The sequence below is a fragment of the Oncorhynchus masou genome, chromosome 30 (genome assembly GCF_036934945.1).
Source record: "Oncorhynchus masou masou isolate Uvic2021 chromosome 30, UVic_Omas_1.1, whole genome shotgun sequence".
In the NCBI taxonomy this organism is placed as follows: Eukaryota; Metazoa; Chordata; class Actinopteri; order Salmoniformes; family Salmonidae; genus Oncorhynchus; species Oncorhynchus masou.
Window position 1 is genome coordinate 56,029,099 of NC_088241.1, and position 17,587 is coordinate 56,046,685.

The window sequence follows — 17,587 nt, forward strand, 5'->3', positions numbered from 1 at the left end:
ACCAGCGGTCTGGCCACCAACATATCAATCTGAGACGCATCAGAGCATCTCAGCTGCCCATATCGACACCACAAACACCCTGGCTCACTCTAGCCCTAAGCTCTGACACATGACAAATAGAGAACACCACATAACCTCAGTCAAACCAAACACTTAGAACACCCCAGAACCTTAACCTACAAAAAATACTATTTGAATTGATAGATTGAGGCAGACTACATACAGAACTATCACCTGAATCAGCCCAGGACAAATAAAACAATGTGTCACTGACACCATAATAACAGCTACATCTAAATCTGTCTACTGTCTCTGTGCGCCTATAGGCATTGGTCAGATCAGCTGTAACAGGCAGATTGCGTGAACAGCATACTGTGACGATCTCTCAACAGGCACGACCAAGGTGTCTATTCCACGACGCTCAGTGAACACACACCCCACTGGCTCGCACAATGCACGCAATACACACTACCCCTCCTGGAACTTCTGGATAGAGGACTGGTAACAGACACAGGGTTTAGGAGAAGGTCAGTCAAGGCAGGAGTAGTATGTAGCACCTGATCGGGGGCCGTTACTGTAGCATGTGGTCGGTTAGAGCTGTGAGATTTTTGTGGTTGTGTATTTTTGTGCTGTCTCTGGTTCACCGTCCAAAAGGAAATGGTTTAGTGGTTAAAAACCCACTGCAGCTGTTTTTAATCTCAATATCAAATAATTTCTGGTTAACAATTAAGTACCTTACTGTGATTGTTCTCAGTTTAAGTCATCAGAAAGAAACAAAAATAGCTTTTTAACAAAGATCAATTTCTCAAGCAAGAATTTTGATAGGGCTGTCTGGGAGTGGGGAGAAGAAATCAAAAAAATGTACTGGCAGAGAGGTTTGGACCTCTCTTTCTTATTGGTCTATGAACTAATATGAAGACACCAGGCAGGACAAAACTCCATCCCACCACTAACAGACCACTATTACCGTTTTCACAATTTCACTGTATTACTCCTACCTTATAGTGTTGAAATATATATAAAACACATGAAATCATGTTTTTACTGAGTCAGTATATAATAAATGGCGTCTGGTCCAGTTTGTTATAAATCAGTTTTCTACCATGTAAATTATTATCAACCAGCTATATCACATTATATTGTTGTAGAAAAAAGATAATGGTGATATATTTTTAGTAATGTTAGAACGACAGCAAAATGATCAAATTTCACTATCCAAGACTAAAAGATTATGCATCGTTTTCTCTTTTTTCTCTTTTTTTCAAATTTGATCTGGCTATGAGAAAAAACGTCTACAGTAGGGACACATTTATAGATCATCCGTTTACATGTTGGGGCACTTTACCTGAAGATATACAGCCAGACTGCCTAGAACAGTGCCTGCTGTCCAGCACTTGTCATAATGGCTGAGTGTCAGCCACGTCACAGGGTGTCGCGGAATGACAGCTCCCAATGTCTGCAGAGATGGACCCTGGGGTAGGAAAAAAGCAGAAGCGATGGAAAATTCATACTCCTAAAGTATATCAAAGTGACTCCTGTCAGCATTGTGTCAAAGGGAAGAAGAGGAACTGTTCATTTTTACAGCTCAGATTATGACTGGAAGTTAGACGGATTTCAGAGGGTTGAGAGGAGAGAGAGGCTGGTTGTAAATAATGTTGCTGAGTGACTGAGAGAAAAATGATGACAGTGAAACATCTTGTCCATCTTAATCAGTTAGTATGATCAAGCCACAGTAGAGGATTTCAATTTTATAGGAATACAAAATGATCAATACACTTCAATCAAAATACAGGGTGATGGAATGCTGTGAAGGACTTCTTTCTCATCATGTGTTTGTGACTTTTAAAATATGCAGTTTGTCATTCATGCAACAATGCTCATCGAATAGACCTTGTTTTACTTGCAACATCTTGAATCCGCTTTTTGGCACATGGTGCAACACCATGGCAACACATTTACCTCTATGGTGTAGGATCCTGATTCATCAGGAGCCATGCTGGTCCTCACAGATACATGTCAAACTGGTTATGTGATATTGAATCCTCTTGACATGGCAATAACATGTCAGAAGACCATCCTTCCTCTTCCTACACAGACACAACTTGGCAGAGAGATTGAAACAGACTCACGCGTTACTATGGTCAAACTGACAAGATGTTTAATTTTCAGATTTTTTTTCTTTCAGTCACCAACATTATTACAGATTTTCAAAACCTTTCCCCCTCCAAATATATTTATATCGAGAAGTTAAAAAACCTCTCACAAATGTCACTTCAGGGGCAATCACATTGAAATCACATTAAGAAATCCAAACCTAACCTTTAACACAAAACCAAATACACAGTGTCGTGAAAGAGGCCTTATTTCGTATTACCTAAGCAGTCTGGATAAGTAAATTAAGGTGTTTCAACCCAAAACACTGCTATGAGATTCAGCAGAGTCACTACGACAAATGTTAGTGGCTCTTGGCTATAAGAATCCCACAACCAGAAGCTGTATGTTTGTCCCAGGGCCGAAGGCTGACTTAGCCGCACTGTGGGCCACAGCTAGCTAGCTGGTATAACAGAACCAGCCATGCATTAGCATTGGCCCTGCAGTGACGAAAAGGCTTTGAGGATCCTGTCAGCTGAACTTATCATACATACGCACGCACACACACACACACACACGCACACACGGAAAGACACATCCATAAAAACATGCACACACACTAAATTTCATACACATGCACATACGTATGCACACACATACCGCATGCCTTCATACTCGTACACACACATTGCAACCCCAATTCGCATCATCCTGTGAGCCAACACGCACTACCCATAAGCTCGACAGACCACTCAAGACATAATTTTCTATCTAACCCTACATATGAGTTATTCCATGGGATATCTCAGTTGATCATACACAGTGGTAAGTACAGTAATGGTGAAGGGACTCTCCCAGGGTAGGATATTAAAGACCCAGGCAGCACCTTCTTCATAAAGCAGCCGGCCTGAACCCCCCCCCCCCACACACACACACACACACACACACACACACACACACACATAGACGGCGGCCTCCATGCAAAGTTCAACAATTGTGAAGAGGGACCTATTAAAGAGGACACACAAAGCGATGACCTTGACTGACAGGTGCTGTTGATCGTTGCCATAAACAGCGGTGGGCCCTGATAAGTGTTCATCGGCGCGGGGAGTAATGACCTATCCGTCAGCGCAGAGGTAGTATAAATGGAACATACATAATGTACAGCTAGAATAGCAGCCGTGCTCACAACCTAATGTATTACCATTACTCTTGAGGGCCAAGGGGTTTTTCCCCTCCTTCCCCTACCAGCTAGCTAAACCGCTGACCGTCTGCCGTAGCGGGGTGTGTAAATGCCTCCCGGGCCACGATAATTCCATTCTAATCTTTGTTCCATATTATAATTTTCATAGCCAGAAATAGGCAGGGAAGGGAGGCAGTGCTGAGTTTCTATCAAGGGCTAAACAGAACAGAGGGCTGTACCTGGGTGGGTTATACGGCTGTGTTACTGCCAACCCCAACCCCTCCATCAATGATGATGGAATAAGCTAGTACATTTATGGCTGACAGACCAGTTGGTTGCTAACAGCGTCATGAGCGGACCACTCCGCTGGTAGAACATGGCTATGCAGATCAGATCCCCGGGGGTACTAGACAGAGGCACTGGTTCTTCTCTAATGGAGAACCTGATACTGCTATAGGAACAACAATAAAAATGCTTGTTCTTCTATTTTACCCCAAAAATGACAAGGAACGCTAAATCTTCCAGACATCTAATATTTTGACAGTAAGGCAGTTATGCAATAAATGAAACTGAGTACATTACAAGCGCCCATTATGGAATAGAAACAAAAAAACAATATAACAGTGTGAAATACTGTTATATTTAACCAGAGAAGTCACATTGCGATGTATATCTATTTAACTAGTGAGTCCTGGTCATAGTGACTTAACCTCCTCAATATTGAAATAGGAAGTAATATCCTGGAATTTAACCACCAAACACATACTGTATGATGAATCACTGGTAGAAAGCTTGACTTGTGTAGTCATAATCCTCAGAGTGGGGCTTAAGGCAAGCAGTATGATCAGTCCAACAGTGACAAACACACACTGTCTGACTGTCTGATCTAGGAGGCCTGAGTCACTCCTCTCTCAGCTTAAAAGGCATCAGTACCATACCTTTCCCCCCGAGCTACAAGTGAAATATGTCAATATGACTAAGTCAGAGACAGCCTGAAGACAGTGTGTTGTGACTGTGAGAGGTAAAGGGACTTGCCCCATGCTGGTGAATGTCTAAGGTGAGACTCTAGACCAGAGGATTACAGTACAGCTCCTCGTAAAACTCCTCACCAGTAAAGAGAGTTAGAACTCCAGTAAGTCTCCTCACATTGCTAGGATCCACATTGCTAGGATCCACATCGCTAGGATCCACATCGCTAGGATCCACATCGCTAGGATCCACATCGCTAGGATCCATATCGCTAGGATCCACATCGCTAGGATCCACATCTCTAGGATCCACATCGCTAGGGTCCACATCGCTAGGGTCCACATCGCTAGGATCCACATCGCTAGGATCCACATCTCTAGGATCCTGCATTTTGAGATAAAGAAGTAGTTATATGGGATTAGTTGTAAACTGTTTGAAATTCTGAACTCCTTGCCAGAAAGACAACTAATTCTTCAATGTAAATACATTCGTAAAAAATGCCTATAGTCCATAAACATGAAGTATAAGAGAAGCTAAAAGCTTGTAGTTTGCCCAAATCCCAGGGTAGAGTGTTATCATATAACAGCATTAATTAACAGGCCTCTCAGACGCCTCCCACATACATACTGGACCACAATGACTGCCAATGGCACCAGCCAAAACCAATGGCACTCTCACTACTCTAACGCAGTTCAATACAAACTGCAGTGTGTGTGTGTGTGTGAGAGAGAGAGAGAGAGAGAGAGAGAGAGAGAGAGAGAGAGAGAGAGAGAGAGAGAGAGAGAGAGAGAAGAGAGAGAGAGAGAGAGAGAGAGAGAGAGAGAGAGAGAGAGAGTATGCCGTGTTTGCGCACACACTTGTGTGTGGTTTGGGTGTATTCAAGTGTCTTCCAGGTAACCCCACAGAGTATCTGTACAGCAGAGATGAAGGATGTCTCTCCCTCCGCAGCCCAGGCAGTAATCACTCCCAGTGGAGGTCAAATCTAACATGGCAGGTTAGTGTGTGTGGAGATTGACAGCCTGGAGAAATACTGCTGCCTGCCAGGCAGACACCCAACGCAACGTGACAGTAAACACCTCCTGGGGAAAAGGCTGGTTAGGAAAATGTATAGACTGTTAGAATCCCCCCTGCCTGACTGAAGAATGACTGACTGACTGACTGACTGACTGACTGACTGACTGAAGAATGACTGACTGACTGACTGACTGACTGACTGACTGACTGACTGAAGAAACTGACTGACTGACTGACTGACTGAAGACTGACTGACTGACTGACTGACGACTGACTGACTGAAGACTGACTGACTGACTGACTGACTGACTGACTGACTGACTGACTGACTGACTGACTGACTGAAGACTGACTGACTGACTGACTGACTGACTGACTGACTGACTGAAGACTGACTGACTGACTGAAGAATGACTGACTGACTGACTGACTGACTGACTGAAGAATGACTGACTGACTGACTGACTGACTGACTGACTGAAGAATGACTGACTGACTGACTGACTGACTGACTGACTGACTGACTGACTGAAGAATGACTGACTGACTGACTGACTGACTGACTGACTGACTGACTGACTGACTGACTGAAGAATGACTGACTGACTGACTGACTGACTGACTGACTGACTGAAGACTGACTGACTGACTGAAGACTGACTGACTGAAAACTCCATAACAGACTCCATCAACACAGTTAAATCAAAACTGGATCCATCATGTGAATTGTTTTTATATAGACAGCTAACTAGTCTTTATCATATTACCATAAAACATAATCTTATCTCTATCCTATCTAACCCATATCAATCATATCCAACCCATATCTATAATATCAAACCCCAATCTATCATATCAAACCAATATATATCATATATAACCGATATCTATCATATATAGCCCACATCTATCCTATCTAACCCATATATAAACCATATCTATCCTATATAACCAATATATATCATATATAACCCATATATATCCTATATATCCCAGTTCTCTCATATCTAACCCATATATATCATATATAAACCATATATATCCTTTCTAACCCATATCTATCAGATCTAACCCATATCTATCCTATATATCCCAAATATCCTTTCTAACCATATCTATCCTATCTAAGCTGTACATAGTCTATCGGTAAATAGCCCACCCAATTTACCTACCTCATCCCCATACTGTTTATATTTATTTACTTCTCTGCTCTTTTGCACACCAGTATCTCTACCTGTACAATGACCATCTGATCATTTATTTAAACTTTCCACCCTCTCCACTACTCTCCCGTTGATGTGGATAGGAGGCTGCTCCCTCTGCTGTTTCCTGAAGTCCACGATCATCTCCTTTGTTTTGTTGACATTGAGTGTGAGGTTATTTTCCTGACACCACACTCCGAGGGCCCTCACCTCCTCCCTGTAGGCCATCTTGTCGCTGTTGGTAATCAAGCCAACCACTGTAGTGTCGTCTCCAAACTTGATGATTGAGTTGGAGGAGTGCATGACCACGCAGTTGTGGGTGAACAGGGAGTACAGGAGAGGGCTCAGAATGCACCCTTATGGGGCCCCAGTGTTGAGGATCAGCGGGGTGGGGATGTTGTTACCTACCCTCACCACCTGGGGGGTGGCCCGTCAGGAATTCCAGTACCCAGTTGCACAGGGCGGGGTCGCGATCCAGGGTCTCTAGCTTGATGACGAGTTTGGAGGGTACTATGGTGTTAAATGCTGAGCTGTAGTCGATGAACAGATTTCTCACATAGGTATTCCTCTTTTCCAGATGGGTAAGGGCAGTGTGCAGTGTGGTTGCGATTGCGTCGTCTGTGGACCTATTTGGGTGGTAAGCAACTTGGAGTGGGTCTAGGGTGTCAGGTAGGGAGGTGATATGGTCCTTGACTAGTCTCTCAAAGCACTTCATGATGACGGAAGTGAGTGCTACGGGGCGGTAGTCGTTTAGCTCAGTTACCTTAGCTTTCTTGGGAACAGGAACAATGGTGGCTCTCTTGAAGCATGTGGGAACAACAGACTGGGATAGGGATTGATTGGACCTATTGGGGCGCTCTGAGGATGCGGCTGGGGATGCCGTCTGGGCCTGCAGCCTTGCGAGGGTTAACACGTTTAAATGTTTTACTCACGTCCGCTGCAGTGAAGAAGAGTCCACAGGTTTTGGTAGCGGGCCGTGTCAGTGGCACTGTTTTGTCCTCAAAGCGAGCAAAGAGGTTGTTTAGTTTGTCTGGGAGCAAGACATCCTGGTCCGCGATGGTCCTGGTTTTCTTTATACGTTTACATTTAAGTCATTTAGCAGACGCTCTTATCCAGAGCGACTTACAAATTGGTGAATTCACCTTCTGACATCCAGTGGAACAGCCACTTTACAATAGTGCATCTAAATCATTTAAGGGGGGGGTGAGAAGGATTACTTTATCCTATCCTAGGTATTCCTTGAAGAGGTGGGGTTTCAGGTGTCTCCGGAAGGTGGTGATTGACTCCGCTGTCCTGGCGTCGTGAGGGAGTTTGTTCCACCATTGGGGGGCCAGAGCAGCGAACAGTTTTGACTGGGCTGAGTGGGAACTGTACTTCCTCAGTGGTAGGGAGGCAAGCAGGCCAGAGGTGGATGAATGCAGTGCCCTTGTTTGGGTGTAGGGCCTGATCAGAGCCTGGAGGTACTGCGGTGCCGTTCCCCTCACAGCTCCGTAGGCAAGCACCATGGTCTTGTAGCGGATGCGAGCTTCAACTGGAAGCCAGTGGAGAGAGCGGAGGAGCGGGGTGACGTGAGAGAACTTGGGTAATCCATGGTTGACTGTAGATCCTGCCACATACCTCTTGTGTCTGAGCCGTTGAGTTGCGACTCTACTTTGTCTCTATACTGATGCTTAGCTTGTTTGATTGCTTTGCGGAGGGAATAGCTACACTGTTTGTATTCGGTCATGTTTCCGGTCGCCTTGCCCTGGTTGAAAGCAGTGGTTCGCGCTTTCAGTTTCGCGCGAATTCTGCCATCAATCCACAGTTTCTGGTTTGGGAATGTTTTAATAGTTGTTGTGGGTACGACATCGCCGATGCACTTGCTAATAAACTCGCTCACCGAATCAGCGTATTCGTCAATGTTGTTGTTTGACGCAATGAGGAACATATCCCAATCCACGTGATTGAAGCAATCTTGAAGCATGGAATCAGATTGATCGGACCAGCGTTGAACAGACCTGAGCGCGGGAGCTCTGTCTATAGGCTGGGAGCAACAAAATGGAGTCGTGGTCAGCTTTTCTGAAAGGAGGTTGGGGGAGGGCCTTATATGCATCGCGGAAGTTAGAATAACAATGATCCAGGGTTTTACTAGCTCTGGTAGCACAATCGATATGCTGATAGAATTTAGGGAGTCTTGTTTTCAGATTAGCCTTGTTTAAATCCCCAGCTAAATAAATGCAGTGTCAAGACTCCCACCGAAGATGGCTCCTCTTCCTGTTCAGGCGGCGCTCGGCGCTCGTCACCGGCCTACTAGCTGCCACCGATCCTTTCTCCCTTTTCTGTTGGTTTTGTCTTATTGGTTACACCTGTTTCTTGTTTAGGTTTTAGTTGGGCTATTTAAGCTGGTGATGCCCGCCTGCTTTTGTGCGGGCTTATTTCCTCTGTTCGTGTTTGTGGTTGTGCAATTTTCTTGTTTTTCTCCGGACTGGTTGAGTCCTGTTTTTGGGCCGGTCTTTGTTATGCGCTTGGTGTTTTGGCATGACCGTTTTCCTGTGCCGGAATAAAAACATTGTCCTTTGTCCTTTACCCTCTGTTCCCTGCGCCTGACTCCGCACCCAATACTCAGAGAAGTGCGTTACATGCTGTCAGGTCCTTTGTTTTGTCTTTATTTAGTATGGTCAGGGTGTGAGTTGGGGTGGGCAGTCTATGTTTGTGTTTCTAGGTTTTTTCTATTTCTGTGTTTGGCCTGATATGGTTCTCAATCAGAGGCAGCTGTTTATCATTGTCCCTGATTGAGAACCATATTTAGGTAGCCTGGGTTTCACTGTTGGTTTGTGGGTGTTTGTTTCCTGTGTCAGTGTTTGTCCCACACGGGACTGTTTAGTTTAATTTCACTTTGTTATTTTGTATTCTGTCGTGTTCAGTTTTTTTAGTAAAACGTGGACACTTACCACGATGCGTTTTGGTCCGATCCTTGCTACACCTCTTCAGATGAAGAAGAGGAAATCTGTCATTACACATGCAGCCTCAGGATATGTGGTTTCCAGTTTACATAGAGTCAAATAAAGTTTGTTCAGGGCCATCGATGTGTCTGCTTGGGGGGGAATATATGGGGCTGTGATTATAATCGAAGAGAATTCTCTTGGTAGATAATGCGGTTGATATTTGAGTGTGAGGAATTCTAAGTCATGTCAACAGAAGGACTTGAGTTCCTGTATGTTGTTATGATCACACCACATATCGTTAATCATAAGGCATGACCCTCGCCCCTCTTCTTGCCAGAAATATGCTTGTTTCTGTCGGCGCAATGCGTGAAGTAATCAACTGGCTGTACCGACTCTGATAAAGAACATCTACAGTCTCTTATGTCTCTCTGGAATGATACCCTTGCTCGGATTTCATCAACCTTGTTGTCGAGAGACTGGACATTGGCAAGTAGTATTCTCGGGAGCGGTGCGCAATGTGCCCATATCCGGAGCCTGACCAGAAGACCTCTTCATCTGCCCCTTTTACAGCGCCGTTGTTTTGGTATGCCGGCTGGGATCCGATCCATTGTCCTGGGTGGTGGGCAAAACACAGGAACCGCTTCGGGAAAGTCGTATTCCTGTTCGTAATGATGGGGAGTTGATGTTGCTCTTATATCCAGTAGTTCCTCCCGACTGTATGTAATAAAACCTAACATTACCTTGGGTACCAATCTAAGAAAAAACACGTATCGATCATATCTATCATATCTAACCCATATCTATCATATCTAACCCATATCTATAATATCTAACCCTCATCTATCCTACCTAACCTGTATTTTTCCTATCTAACCCATAACTATCCTATATAACTCATATATATCCTGTACAACCAATATCCATCATATATAACACATATCTATCATATCCAACCCATATACAGTGGGGCAAAAAAAGTATTTAGTCAGCCACCAATTGTGCAAGTTCTCCCACTTAAAAAGATGAGAGAGGGCTATGACAGGTACACTTCAACTATGACAGACAAAATGAGAAAAAAATCCAGAAAATCACATTGTAGGATTTTTTATGAATTTATTTGCAAATTATGGCGGAAAATAAGTATTTGGTCAATAACACAAGTTTATCTCAATACTTTGTTATATACCCTTTGTTGGCAATGACAGAGGTGAAACGTTTTCTGTAAGTCTTCACAAGGTTTTCACACACTGTTGCTGGTATTTTGGCCCATTCCTCCATGCAGATCTCCTCTAGAGCAGTGATGTTTTGGGGCTGTTGCTGGGCAACACGGACTTTCAACTCCCTCCAAAGATTTTCTATGGGGTTGAGATCTGGAGACTGGCTAGGCCACTCCAGGATCTTGAAATGCTTCTTATGAAGCCACTCCTTCGTTGCCCGGCGGTGTGTTTGGGATTATTGTCATGCTGAAAGACCCAGCCATGTTTCATCTTCAATGCCCTTGCTGATGGAAGGAGGTTTTCACTCAAAATCTCACGATACATGGCCCCATTCATTCTTTCCTTTACACGGATAAGTCGTCCTGGTCCCTTTGTAGAAAAACAGCCCCAAAGCATGATGTTTCCACCCCCATGCTTCACAGTAGATATGGTGTACTTTGGATGCAACTCAGCATTCTTTGTCCTCCAAACACAACGAGTTGAGTTTTTACCAAAAAGTTATATTTTGGTTTCATCTGACCATATGACATTCTCCCAATCTTCTTCTGGATCATCCAAATGCTCTCTAGCAAACTTCAGATGGGCCTGGACATGTACTGTCTTAAGCAGGGGGACACATCTGGCACTGCAGGATTTGAGTCCCTGGCAGCGTAGTGTGTTACTGATGGTAGGCTTTGTTACTTTGGTCCCAGCTCTCTGCAGGTCATTCACTAGGTCCCCCCGTGTGGTTCTGGGATTTTTGCTCACCGTTCTTGTGATCATTTTGACCCCATGGGGTGAGATCTTGCACGGAGCCCCAGATCGAGGGAGATTATCAGTGGTCTTGTATGTCTTCCATTTCCTAATAATTGCTCCCACAGTTGATTTCTTCAAACCAAGCTGCTTACCTATTGCAGATTCAGTCTTCCCAGCCTGGTGCAGGTCTACAATTGTGTTTCTGGTGTCCTTTGACAGCTTTTTGGTCTTGGCCATAGTGGAGTTTGGAGTGTGACTGTTTGAGGTTGTGGACAGGTGTCTTTTATAGTGATAACAAGTTCAAACAGGTGCCATTAATACAGGTAATGAGTGAAGGACAGATGAGCCTCTTAAAGAAGAAGTTACAGGTCTATGAGAGCCAGAAATCTTGCTTGTTTGTAGGTGACCAAATACTTATTTTCCACCATAATTTGCAAATAAGGCCTCTCTCGTATTTTTAAGTGGGAGAACATGCACAATTAGCGGCTGACTAAATACTTTTTTGCCCCACTCTATATCAAATATAAACCACATATACCATTTCTAACCCATATCTATCCTATCTAACCCCTATCTATCCTAACTAAATCATATCTATCATATCTAACCCATATATATCAACTATAAACCATATATTTACCATTCTAACCCATAGCTATCCTATCTAACCCATGTCTATCCTACATAACCCATATAGATCGTATCTAACCCATATCTATACATTATAACACATATATATCATATGTAAACCATATATATCATATCTAACCCATATATATCATAACTAGCCCATATCTATACAATCTAACCCATATCTATACTATCGAACCCATATCTATCCTATCGAACCCATATCTATATAATCTAACCCATATCTATCATATCTAACCCATATATATACTATCCAACCCATATATATCATATCTAACCCATGTTTATCCTTTCTAACCCATATCTATCATATCTAACCTATATCTATCCTATCTAACCCATATCTATCCTATCTAACCCATATCTATCTTATCTAACCCATATCTATTATATCTAACCCATATGTTTCCTACATAACCCTTGTCTATCCTAACTAACCAATATCTATAATATCTAACCCATGTCTATCATATCTAACCCATATCTATCATATATAGCAGTATATATCATATCTAACCCATATACATATATATCCTATATAGCGCATATATAGCCTATCTTACCCGTATCTATCCTTTCTAACCCATATCTATCATATCATACCCAACCCTAAATCCATAAACATGGGCACCCTCATGGACATTATCCTGACCAACTTGCCCTCCAAATACACCTCTGCTGTTTTCAATCAGGATCTCAGTGATCACTGCCTCATTGCCTGTATCCGCAATGGGTCTGCGGTCCAACAACCACCCCTCATCACTGTCAAACGCTCCCTAAAACACTTCTGCGAGCAGGCCTTTCTAATCGACCTGACCCAGGTATCCTGGAAGGATATTGACCTCATCCCGTCAGTTGAGGATGCCTGGTCATTCTTTAAAAGTAATTTCCTCACCATCTTAGATAAGCAAACCCCTTTCAAAAAATGCAGAACTAAGAATAGATATTTCCCTTGGTTCACTCCAGACCTGACTGCTCCTGTGGTGGACTGCAATAGCATCGAATAGTCACCGTAACATGCAACTGCTCAGTGAAGTCAGGAACCAATACACGCAGTAAGTCAGGAAAGCAAAGCAGAAATTATCAACCTGTAGCTCTAACTCCAAAAGGTTTTGGGATACTGTAAAGTCCATGGAGAACAAGAGCACCTCCTCCCAGCTGCCCACTGCACTGAGGCTAGGTAACACGGTCACCACTGATAAATCCATGATAATCAAAAATTTCAATAAGCATTTCTCGGCTACTCCAACCCCTGACCAACAGCTCCCCTCCCCCCCGTACCTACTCGTCCAAGCCTCCCCAACTTCTCCTTCACCCAAATCCAGATAGCAGATGTTCTGAAAGAGCTGCAAAACCTGGACCCGTACAAATCAGCTGGGCTAGAAAATCTGGATCCTCTCTTTCTAAAACTATCCGCCGCCATTGTTGAAACCCCTATTACCAGCTTGTTCATTTTTCCAGCCAAAGAGAGAAGTCACAAAAAGCACAAATAGAGATAAAATTAATCACTAACCTTTTATGATATTCATCAGATGACACTCATAGGACTTCATATTACAAAATACATGCATATTTTGTTCGATAAAGTGCATATTTATATCCCAAAATCTAATTTTACTTTGGCGTGTTATGTTCAGTAATGTTTTGCTTCCATTTTGCAGAGAGCCACATCAATTTGCAGAAATACTCATTATTGGCTGGGGAAGGAGAGGAGGACCAAGGTGCAGCGTGGTAAGTGTTCATATTATTTAATGAAATATGCAACACTAGACAAAACAACAAACACGACAAATAAACAGTCCTGAAAGGTGAAACAAAAACACGAAACAGGAAACAACCACCCACAAAACACAATGGAAAACAGGCTACCTAAATATGGTTCTCAATCAGGGACAACGATTGACAGCTGCCTCTCTCTAAACTAACATAGACAACCCACCCAACTCACGCCCTGACCATACTAAAGACAAAACAAAGGAACTAAGGTCAGAATGTGATAGTACCCCCCCCCCCCAAAAAAAGGTGCGGACTCCGGTCGCAAAACCTGAGGGGAGGGTCTGGGTGGGTGTTTGTCTGACCCTACTCCACCATGGATCATTGTCATGCTGAAAGACCCAGCCACGTTTTATCTTTAATGCCCCTGCTTCTTATCTAAATCATTTATATTATATCTAACCCATATCTATCATATCTAACCCATATCTTTCATATCTAACCCATATCTATCCTATCCAACCCATATCTATCATATCTAACCCATATCTATCATATCTAACCCATACCTAACATATCTAACCAAATCAATCAAATCAAATCAAATGTTATTAGTCACATGCACATCATACAACAGGTGTAGACCTTACAGTGAAATGCTTACTTACGAGCCCCTAACCAACAATGCAGTTTTTTAAAATGACAATAAGAAAAAGAGATAAAAGTGACAAGTAATTAAAGAGCAGCAGTGAATTAACAATAGCGAGACTATATACAGGGGGTACCGATACAGACTCAATGTGCAGGGGCACCGGTTATTTGAGGTAGTATTTACATGTATATAGAGTTATTAAAGTGACTATGCATAGATGACAATAGAGAGTAGCAGTAGTGTAAAGGGGGAGGGCACTGCAAATAGTCTGGGTAGCCATTTGAGTTGGTGTTCAGGAGTCTTATGGCTTGGGGTAGAAGATTTTTAGAAGCCTCTTGGACCGAGAATTGGTGCTCCGGTACCGCTTGCCGTGCGGTAGCATAGAGAACAGTCTATGACTAGGGTGGCTGGAGTCTTTGACCATTTTTAAGGCTGTCACCACCTACTATAGAGGTCCTGGATGGCAGGAAGCTTGGCCCCAATGATGTATTGGGCCGTACACACTACCCTCTGTAGTGATTTGCGGTCGGAGGCCGAGCAGTTGCCATACCAGGCAGTGATGCAACCTACTCTCAGTGGTGCAGCTGTAGAACCTTTTGGGGATCTGAGGACCCATGCCAAATATTTTCAGTCTCCTGAGTGGGAACCCATATCTATCGTATCTAACCCACATATATCATATCTAACCAAAATTTACATTTACATTTACATTTAAGTCATTTAGCAGACGCTCTTATCCAGAGCGACTTACAAATTGGTGAATTCACCTTCTGACATCCAGTGGAACAGCCACTTTACAATAGTGCATCTAAATCATTAAGGGGGGGGGTGGTGAGGAGGATTACTTATCTTATCCTAGGTATTCCTTGAAGAGGTGGGGTTTCAGGCGTCTCCGGAAGGTGGTGATTGACTCCGCTGTCCTTGTGTTTTTTTGTCAAACAGTTTTGACTGGGCTGAACTGTTTCCTCAATGGTAGGGATCCCCAGGTGGATAGTGCCCTTGCTTGGGTGTGGGGTTTGCCACCGGTGTCACAGTCCTAGGCAAGCACCATGGTCTTTTCCCAACTGGAAGCCAGTTGTATTTAAACGGGCTTTGTTTCCCGGCAGTTCTGGATGAGTTTGTATTAATGGCACAGGCAGGGAGCCCAGCCAACAGCGAGTTGCAGTAATCCAGACGGGAGATGACAAGTGCCTGGATTAGGACCTGCGCCGATTCCTGTGTGAGGCAGGGTCGTACTTGCGGATGTTGTAGAGCATGAACCTACAGGAACGGGCCACCGCCATGATGTTTTGAGAACGACAGGGTGTTGTCCAGGATCACGCCAAGGTTCTTAGCGCTCTGGGAGGAGGACACAATGGAGTTGTTGATGAGATCATGGAACGGGCAGTCCTTCCCCGGGAGGAAGAGCAGCTCCGTCTTGCCGAGGTTCAGCTTTTGATCCGTCATCCACACTTTGTTGCCAGACATGCAGAGATGCGATTCGCCACCTGGTTTGTGTGTCTGCATAGCAATTAGGAGAGACCATGTGAGGTTTGTGACTTGGTTTAGCGAGAATAGGAGAGGGCCTAGAACAGAGCCCTGGGGGACACCAGTGGTGAGAGCGCGTGCGAGGAGACAGATTCTCGCCACGCCACCTGGTAGGAGCGACCTGTAAGGTAGGACTGCGTGGTCCGGAGATGCCCAACTCGGAGAGGGTGGAGAGGAGGATTTGATGGTTCACAGGATAGGTTAGAAGGATGAGAGCTGAGAGAGTTAGCTTTCAGTGCGGAGTGCCTCCGTGATACAGAGAAGAGCAGTCTCAGTTGAATGACTAGTTAAGGTCATTCGGAGAGAGATAGTGGGAGAGCTGGCCAAGGACGGCACGTTCAAGAGTTTTGGAGAGAAAAGAAAGAAGGGATACTGGTCCGTAGGTTTTTTCAGAAGGGTGCAACTCTCGCTCTCTTGAAGACGGAAGGGACGTAGCCAGCGGTCAGGGATGAGTTGATGAGCGAGGTGAGGTAAGGGAGAAGGTCCCCGGAAATGGTCTGGAGAAGAGAGGAGGGGATAGGGTCAAGCGGGCAGGTTGTTGGGCGGCCGGCCGTCACAACGAGATTTCATCTGGAGAGAGAGGGGAGAAAGAGGTCAGAGCACAGGGTATCAGCGGTGTCGTTTATAGCAAACGAGGATCTAACTTCTTTTCAAAATGGTTGACGAAGTCATCTAGGGGGAGGGGGAGGAGGATTCAGGAGGGAGGAGAAGGTGGCAAATATCTTCCTAGGGTTAGAGGCAGATGCTTGGAATTTAGAGTGGTAGAAATCTTTAGCAGCAGAGACAGAGGAGGAAAATGTAGAGAGGAGGGAGTGAAAGGATCCAGGTAGTTTTCCTCCATTTCCGCTCGGCTGCCCGGAGCTCTTTTCTGTGAGCTCGCAATGAGTCATCGAGCCACGGAGCGGGAGGGGAGGACCGAGCCGGCCTGGAGGATAGGGGACATAGAGAGTCAAAGGATGCAGAAAGGGAAGAGAGGAGGGTTGAGGAGGCAGACTCAGGAGAAAGGTTGGAGAAGGTATGAGCAGAGGGAAGAGATGATAGGATGGAAGAGGAGAGAGTAGCGGGGGAGAGAGAGCGAAGGTTGGGACGGCGCGATACCATCCGAGTAGGGGCAGTGTGGGAAGTGTTGGATCGAGAGGGAAAAGGATACAAGGTAGTGGTCCTATAGGGGAGTTGCAATGAGGTTAGTGGAAGAACAGCATCTAGTAAAGATGAGGTCGAGCGTATTGCCTGCCTTGTGAGTAGGGGGGAAGGTGAGAGGGTGAGGTCTTAAAGAAGGAGGCAGAGAGGAATGAGTCAAAGGTAGACGTGGGGAGGTTAAGTCGCCCAGGACTGTGAGAGGTGAGCATCAGGAAAGGAGCTTATCAAGGCATCAAGCTCATTGATGAACTCTCCGAGGGAACCTGGAGGGCGATAAATGATAAGGATATGAAAGGGCTGGTAACTGTGACAGCATGGAATTCAAAGGAGGCGATAGATAGATGGGTAAGGGGAGAGAGAGAGAATGACCACTTGGGAGAGATGAGGATCCCGGTGCCACCTGACCAGAACTCGGGGTGTGCGAGAACACGTGGGCGGACGAAGATATCTATCTGTGGTGATCCACCATAGTGCCAGGAAGTCGAGGGACTGGAGGGAGGCATAGGCTGAGATGAACCCTTGTTGGCCGCAGATCGGCAGTTCCAGAGGCTACCGGAGACCAGGAACTC

The 17,587-nt window shown here is 44.6% G+C and overlaps 1 long non-coding RNA gene across 1 annotated transcript in view; it reads right to left on the reverse strand.

Moving 5' to 3' along the window:
* Positions 1-17,587, reverse strand: part of LOC135523200 (uncharacterized) — a 50,129-nt gene that overhangs the window by 15,357 nt on the left and 17,185 nt on the right. Inside the window, exon 5 of the long non-coding RNA XR_010452796.1 lies at positions 1,346-1,471. This is a non-coding gene — a long non-coding RNA (uncharacterized LOC135523200). The remainder of the gene's footprint in view (positions 1-1,345; positions 1,472-17,587) is intronic.